This window comes from Orycteropus afer, unplaced genomic scaffold (assembly GCF_000298275.1).
Source record: "Orycteropus afer afer isolate SDZICR_OR568_19922 unplaced genomic scaffold, OryAfe1.0 scaffold00074, whole genome shotgun sequence".
NCBI classification, from domain to species: Eukaryota; Metazoa; Chordata; class Mammalia; order Tubulidentata; family Orycteropodidae; genus Orycteropus; species Orycteropus afer.
Genome location: NW_006921661.1, coordinates 10,731,517 through 10,739,676, shown reverse-complemented (window position 1 = coordinate 10,739,676; position 8,160 = coordinate 10,731,517).

Below are 8,160 nucleotides of genomic sequence, written 5' to 3'. Positions count from 1 at the left end.
CGGCCCCCAACGAAGCCCCGTCCCGCCCCAGCGCCTGAGTTTATCCCGGAATAACCTGTTGGAGGCGACCGCCCGGCGCCCCCAACCCCGGCGGCTCTCCTGAGCCCCCGGCTCTTGCTTATCTGCGCCAGGACACTCCTCCTACACCAGAGGTCGCTTCCGACCTCCCTTTCCCGCACGCAAGTCTCTCTTGCCCTAACCGACCGACAGCAGGCGGGCCCGGGACAAGCAGTTGCTCAGGTAACCCAGGCCTGCGGCGGCGGCGGCTACAGCTGCTACCCAGCCCCTCCGGGCCGCTGTCCTGCTCCACTCGCCTCAGCTCTGCAGCTGGGCTGGACAGAGGCTCCCAGCCCAACGATGATCACCCGGGAGCTGCCAGAGGCGACAACAGCCCGGTCCAGTTCGGCCCGGGGCGCACTCCCAGCCCCCTATTCCAGGCAGGCTTTCCAGGCTCCGCCCTACCTCCCTGTTTCGCTGCCAACCGGTTTCCGTCTCTCTGCAGCTTGAGAACCCTCGCTCTTCCCCCATGCGCAGCGGCCCCTGGCGGGTAAATCCGGGTGCTGCAGGCAGAACTCGAGCTTCTGGGAGGCCCTGCCCCTTTGCAGAGGGTTGAGGAGTGAAGCGAGAACCCGCCCAGGGGGAGGCCCCTTTGAGTCCTGCAAATGTTTTCAGTGAAAATGATGCCATAAAGCAAAATGAAATGTCTGACCAATTCTCTTATACATCCCTTAAAATTCAAGCTGGATCCCATCCACCTTCCCCGGCCGCTTCCACCCACAAGCTGAGTCGCACGCGCTCCCTTAACTTTCACCACCCATTTTCCTACCGCCCTTCACTGGTTTCTCCCTACATCTCACTCTCCCAGCTCTGGGTGTCACTTGGAGGAGTGTTCAGCGACTTGAAAATGAGTGCCCCAATGAAAAGAGAGCCCCGCCTGGGCCTTCTTCAACACTTCCTGTTCCCTTCTCAAGCATGCTGTCAGCAAATCTTTACTGAAACCTGTTCTGTGCCCTACCCTGTCCTTGGCACTGGAGGCAGGGGAAGGGATTAGACCCAGTCCCTCCTCTGGCAATACTAGGCCAGCTACCTGTTCTGAGCAAGCCCTCTGAAGACTGGGAACAAGGATTTGCCCAACAGCTGCTTGGCTTAAGGGTTAGGCTGTTGATATAAAAATACATGTCTAACGTCATCTACTACCACTCTTCCCACTCTTATTAAGCTCCAGTCACACTGACCTTCTTTAAGTTCCTCAGACACATAGAATTTCCTGCCAACTCACAGCCTATGTATTGGCTGTTGCCTGAAACACTTGTTCCTGAGCTCCTCATTTACCTGACTTCTCATTCTTCAGGATACAGTTCAGGATTTCCTCTTCAGACTCCTACTTTGACCACCTCATCAAGGTCAATCTGTGGCCAGAATCAAACTGAGGTTGGAGCCAATAGTGAAACTGTGGTTTGAGAATAAAACATCTTTACGTGACAACTAGCCCATTTCCAGTGTCCCCTGATGCATCATGCAAAGTTTACGGCTCGTTCCTTTCTCTGGGCGCTCATAGCAGAGCACTGTCTAATCTGTGTTACTGTAAGCCATGCACATGTCTCTCTCCCCTCATAGCAATGTGCATTTTCAAAAGTTTTGCCTCTGCGACCCCAGGACCCAGTCATAAACCTGCATAGAATAGGTACTCAGTAAAAGCTGGTCAACATGAGTTCATTCATTTGATCATTCAAATATTTATTGAGTAACAGCTAAATGCTGGAAAATTGACCAGAAAAGAAGTCCAACTATTGACCTAAGTTCTACTAGACCTATGCTCTGAGACAGGTGTTTGTAAACTCAGATGGCAAGGGAAGCATACAAAAAGGGCACGGGGCAGCATCCTCTGACCTCTTCTAACTTCACAAGGGGGATGGGGAATGCAGAACAACATCAACATCTCAAGGCTGATTCCTATGAGACAGAGGTCAGACATGTCGCCATCCTCCAGCCTCTCTGCACATCTTTTCACCAGTTCTGACATCAGCCATCCCTCCCATATGACTCTCTACTTCACTGCTGGTTCAATAATTCATTGCAGTGGCCACAAAGAACTCACAGGCAATACTCACAATTACAGGATTTATTAGGGAAGTAACAGGTTACAATTCAGGATTAAGAACACTCAGTATACACTTTGATCAGGACAGCCTCTCAACTATGCCTGAAGGCAGGTTTCCCTCTCTGGCCCCTGGGCCTTCCACCTGGCCTCTACCCTGCTCAGGTAAATATCACAAAGCCCTTTTAACTGTGCATCTGCTTCAGCCATCTCCCTGCTGTCTCTCTGCCTTCTCAGTGCAGGGATCTTGAGTCCAAGGAGATATTCCACACCCAGCTCTTCTCTCTTGATGACAGTGAGATCCCCCTTTCTGCATCTGGGATGGCTTATTTTAAGTCTAATGTGATGACAAAACTGACCAATCCCCATGTTATGATTCCATATACCTTACTTCCCTGGTTCTGCCCCTGCAAAGATGCCATGTACCTTATTTACATTATTAGCAAGCTATCCAATCCCCTTGGTGGGCCACAAGCACATCATATTTGCATAGTTCCACCCAGTCATAGGGTGGGAGTCACAAAGACCATGGCTAGAAGAGCCATATTAAGTAATTCTTAGATAACGCAAATAGATAATGCAACTGAGAGAAGTAGGTGGGGGATGGTGGAACTGTGGCACACTGGGGAGCAGGTAGGAAGGTAGACCAAATATTGTCAGATCTTCTTTAGGAAAAGATAGAAATCTAGATTTTTATGTGGCAGCTCCAGTTTTTTTATATTAGTAATTAATTTTTTAAATTATAAACCCTATACAGCTCACGTAAAACACATTTGCAGCCCAAATACTCAGATGGCCTAATCCAACCCACCTGTTTGGTTAAGAAAACACACAAGACAAAAGTAAAGCATGATTAACACAACTTCCCTTAAATTCGACTGCATCTTTCTCTTAGCTACAACATGATTTCTTTGGGGTATGGGCACATAGCCCATTTTCTAGAAAGAGCCTGGATCTTGGAGACAGGAAGCCAGTGTCTGTTACCAGTTCACGCCAAGACCTTGAACAATCATTTAACCTCTCGAAGCCTGTTCCATTTCCTGTGAAGTTAAAATGGTGCCTGGAGCCAAAGCCATGGCCTGAACAACAGGAGGAACATTCTAGTCTCCTGTTCATGATATAAGGAGCTGTGGTGGTGCAGTGGTTAAGGCATTTGGCTGCTAGCCAAAAGGTTAGTGGCTTGAACCCTCCAGCTGCTCTGCAGGAGATAGATGAAGCAGTCTGCTTCCCTAAAGATTTACAACCCTGGAAACCCTATAGGGCAGTTCTACTCTGTCCTATAGGGTCGCTATGAGTCGGAATCCACTCAGTGGCAATGGGTTTGGGTTTTGGTTCATGATGTGACATGCTAAAATATAGTTCCCCTCTGGAGCTTAGTTTTCCCAAATATCAGAGTATTGATCCAGTTCAGCTGTAAAGATATAAAACAGGAAAATCCTGAGAATTTCTGGCTCTTCCTTGATCAGAAGGTGTTACTGTTGTTTCAGTAGCCCCTGTGAAAAGTCCTCGTGTGACTTATAGACTCTACTCCCTCACCATATTGTGAGCTCCATAAGGAGCCCTGATGGTGTAGTGCCTAAGGCATGTGACTGCTAACCAGAAGGCTGGCAGTTCAAACCCATCAGCCACTCCTCGGAAGGAAAGACTGGGCAATCTACTTCCATGGAGATATCACCTCGGAAATTCAAGGAGTGGTTGCTAATGCCTCTATCCTAGATTTGCAACAGCTTTCACATTTATTATCTCATCTATTCCTCACAATAGATATAATGTTGTTGTTGTTGTTATGTGCTGTCGAGTCGGACCCGACTCAGAGCAACCCCTCCTTGGGTTTCCAAGGGAGTATCACTACGGAAGTAGACTGCCCCATCTTCCTTCCGAATAGATATAATAGTTACGCTCATTTTAAGGAGTGCTAGTGATGCAATAGTTAAGCACTGGGCTGTTAGCCCGAAGGTCAGCAGTACCAACCCAGCAGCAGCTCTGTGGGACAAAAGACTTGGCAATATGCTCCCATAAAGATTACAGCCTTAGGAATCCTTATAGGGCAGTTCTACTCTGTCCTATAGGGTTGTTGTTGTTGTCATTATGTGCCATCAAGTCGGACCCAATTCATAGCAACCCCTCCTTGGGTTGCTGAGGCAGTATCACTACGAAAGTAGATTGCCCCATCTTTCTTCCGAGGAGTGGCTGGTGGGTTTGAACCACCAGCCTTCTGGTTAGCAGTCAAGTGCCTTAGGTACTATGCTACCAGAGCTCCCTCCTATAGGGTTACTATGAGTCAGAATCAACTCAACAATAAGGAAACTGAGAAGATGAAGTGGCAGGATGAGAACCAAACTCTTCTCTCTTTTGGGATTTCTTCCCCATCCTTCAAAGCCCAAATCAAATGAAATAAAAGTATTCATGCCTTGACCAATGATAGCATATCATGAACCAAAAAGCCAAACTCATTGCCGTCGATTAATTGAAAAGAAAAAAAAAGTTCAAAAGTAACCCCTTCCTTTGGTGTCTTTCCTGACTTACCCGATCTCTCCGGTCTCCTGCTGTGATTTGTTGTTGTTGTTAGGTGCTGTTGAATCTGCTCCAACTCATAGCGACCCTATGTACAACAGAATGAAACACCACCCAGTCCTGTGCCAGCCTCACAATCCTTGAACCTGTCGTTGCAGCCATTGTATCAATCCATCTCATTGAGAGTCTTCCCCTTTTTTGCTCACCCTCCACTTTACCAAGCATGATGTCCTTCTCCAGGGAAAAGTCCCTTCTGACAACATGACCAAAATAGGTGAGACAAAGTCTAGCCATTCTCGCTTCCAGGGAGCATTCCAGCTGCACTTATTCAAGACAGATTTGTTCATTCTTCTGGTAGTCCATGGTACTTTCAGTATTCTTCACCAATACCACAACTCAAAAGCATCAACTCTTCTTGTGGTTGTTGTTGTTACGTGCTGTCGAGTCGGAGCCAACTTATAGTGACCCCTCCTTGGGTTGCCGAGGCAGTATCACTACGGAAGTAGATTGCCCAACCTTCCTTCTGAGGAGTGGCTGGTGGGTTTGAACCACCAGCCTTCTGGTTAGCAGTCAAGTGCCTTAGGCACTATGCTACCAGAGCTCAACTCTTCTTAGGTCTTCCTTATTCATTGTCCAGCTTTCACGTGCATATGAGGTGACTGAAAATACCATAGCTTGGGTTAGGCGCACCTTAGCCTTCAAAGAGACATCTTTGCTCTTTGCACTTTAAAGAGGTCTTTTGCAGCAGTTTTGCCCAGTGCAATATGACATCTGATTTCTTGACTGCTGCTTCTGTTGGTCTTGATCGTGGAAACAAGTAATATGAAATGTGTGACAACTTCAATTTTCTCTCCATTTATCATGATGCTGCTTATCGGTCTAGTTGTGAAGATTTTCATTTTCTTATGTTCTGGTGTAATCCATACTGCAGGCTGATGTCTTTAAGCTTCACTGGTAAGTGCTTCAAGTCATCCTGACTTTCAGCAAGCAAGGTCATCTTGTGTCATCTGCATATTGCAGGTTGTTAATGAGTCTTCCTCCAATACTGATGCCACATTTTTTTTCATATAGTCCAGCTTCTCAGACTATTTGTTCAGCACACAGATTGAACAAGTATGGTAAAAGGATACAACCCTGACACACATCCTTCCTGATTTTAATCCATGCAGTATCCCTTTATTCTGTTTGAATGACAGCCTCCTAGTCTATATACAGGTTCCTTATGAGCACAATTAAGTGTTTTGGAATTCCCATTCTTTTCAATGTTCTCCATAATTTGTTATGATATAGATATTGGATGCTTTTGCATAGTCAATAAAAGTAAACATCTTTCTGGTATTCTTTGCTCTCAGCAAAGATCTATCTGATACTCCTCATTCCACATCTTCTGAATCCAGCTTGCATTTCTGGAAGTTCCCTGTCAATATACTGCTGCAACCATTTTTAAATTATCGTCAGCAAATTTTACTTGCGTGTGATGTTAATGATATTGTTCAATAATTTCCACATTCTGTTGGATCCCCTTTCTTGGGAATGGGTATAAATATGGATCTCTTCCAGTCAGTTGGCCAGGTAGCTGTCTTCCAAACTACTTGGCATAGACGAATAAGTGCCTCCAGCATGGTATCCATTTGTTGTAACATCTCAGCAGGTATTCTGTCAATTCCTGGAGCTTTGTTTTTCACCAATTCCTTCAGTGCAGCTTCAACTTCTTCCATCAGTACCATCAAGTCTTGATCATATGCTACCTCCTGAAATAGATGAACATTGATTAACTCTTTCCTGTACAGTGATGCTGTGTATTCCTTCAATCTTCTTTTGATCCTTCCTGCATCACTCAATATTTTGCGCATAGGATCTTTCAATATTGCAACTCAAGGCTTGAATTTTTTCTTCAGTTTGTTCAGCTTGAGAAATGCCAACAGTGTTCTTCCTTTTTGGTTTTCTAACTCCAAGTCTTTGCACATTTCATTATAATAATTATCTTTGCCTTCTCAAGCTGCTCTTTGAAATCTATTCAGCTCTTTTATCTTGTCATTTCTTCCATTTGCTTTAAATATTCTTTGTCCAAGAGCAAGTTTCAGAGTTTCTTCTGATATCCATTTTGGTCTTTTCTTCCTTTCCTGTCTTTTTAATGACCTTTTGCTTTCTTCATGTATGATGTTCTTGATGTCATCCCACAGTTCATCTGGTTTTCAGTCATTAGTGTTCAATGCATCAAGCCTATTCTTCAGATGGTCTCTAAATTCAGGTGGGATATAATGAAGGTCATATTTTGGCTCCTGTGGATTTGTTTACATTGTCTTTAGCTTCACCTTGAATTTGCGTAGGAGCAATTGATGGTCTGTTCCACAGTCAGCTCCTGGCCTTGTTTTGTCTGATGATAGTGAGCTTCTCCATCACCTCTTTCCACAGATGTAGTCTATCTGATTCCTGTGTATTCCATGTGTTGAGGTCCACATGTATAATAACCATTTATCTTGCTGGGAAAAAAAAAAAAAAAAAAGTATTTGCAATGACTAAGTCGTTGGTCTTGCAAAATTCCATCATGCGCTCTCCAGCGTTATTTCTATCACCAAGGCCATATTTTCCAACTACCAGTGATTCCTCTTTGTTTCCAACTTTCACACTCCAATCACCAGTAATAATACATCTGGATTGCACGTTTGGTCAATTTCAGACTGCAGAAGTTGGTAAACATCTTCAGTTTCCTCGTCTTTGGCTTTAGTGGTTGGTGCGTATATTTGAATAATAATAGTATTAATAATAGTATTAACTGGTCTTCCTTGTAGGTGTATGGATATTATCCTATTACTGACAGCATTGTACTTCAGGATAGATCTTGCTGTAATTTAGAGTACTTATATAACTGAACTATGATTATATAGTGAGATTCTGTCTTCCCCCATTAGACTCTGAGTTTACCTAAAAATAAAAATAAATTAAAAAAACTCACTGTCGTTAAGTCAATTTTGACTCATAGCAACCCCTCTTTGGGTTTCCAAGGTGGTATCACTACGGAAGTACATTGCCCAACCTTCCTTCTGAGGAGTGGCTGGTGGATTTGAACTACCAGCCTTCTGGTTAGCAGTCAAATGCCTTTGGTACTATGCCACCAGACCTCCCAAACTCATTTTATTTATATTCTCACAGAGCAGGACTTTACCCAGTATATAGCTGGTACTCATCATTTTGCTAAGCAAATGAATTAATAGTGTGTGCTCTGTTCAGCAGCCTACCTGTCCTTTCTCTACACCATGGGGCTTCTGGTTACTGATAGCTTTCATTTGGAAAGTGAGAGAATCTTTGGTAGAAGTGTAATCAGGAACAGTCCCAAATCTTCTGCTCAGAAAAGCTTAGGAATCACATTATCAGTGGCGCCCTCTGGTGTCCAAAAATGGCAAGTACAACTCTCACTGAGAAGCTGCCCAGGGTGTGGATGGGTAAGGAACAAAGAGAAAGATCTTGGTGTCTAGCGATTCCTCTTCACAGGCCAATTTCACACAGAGAATCATCTCTTCTTCCAGAATCAGTTCTAGAATCTTGCT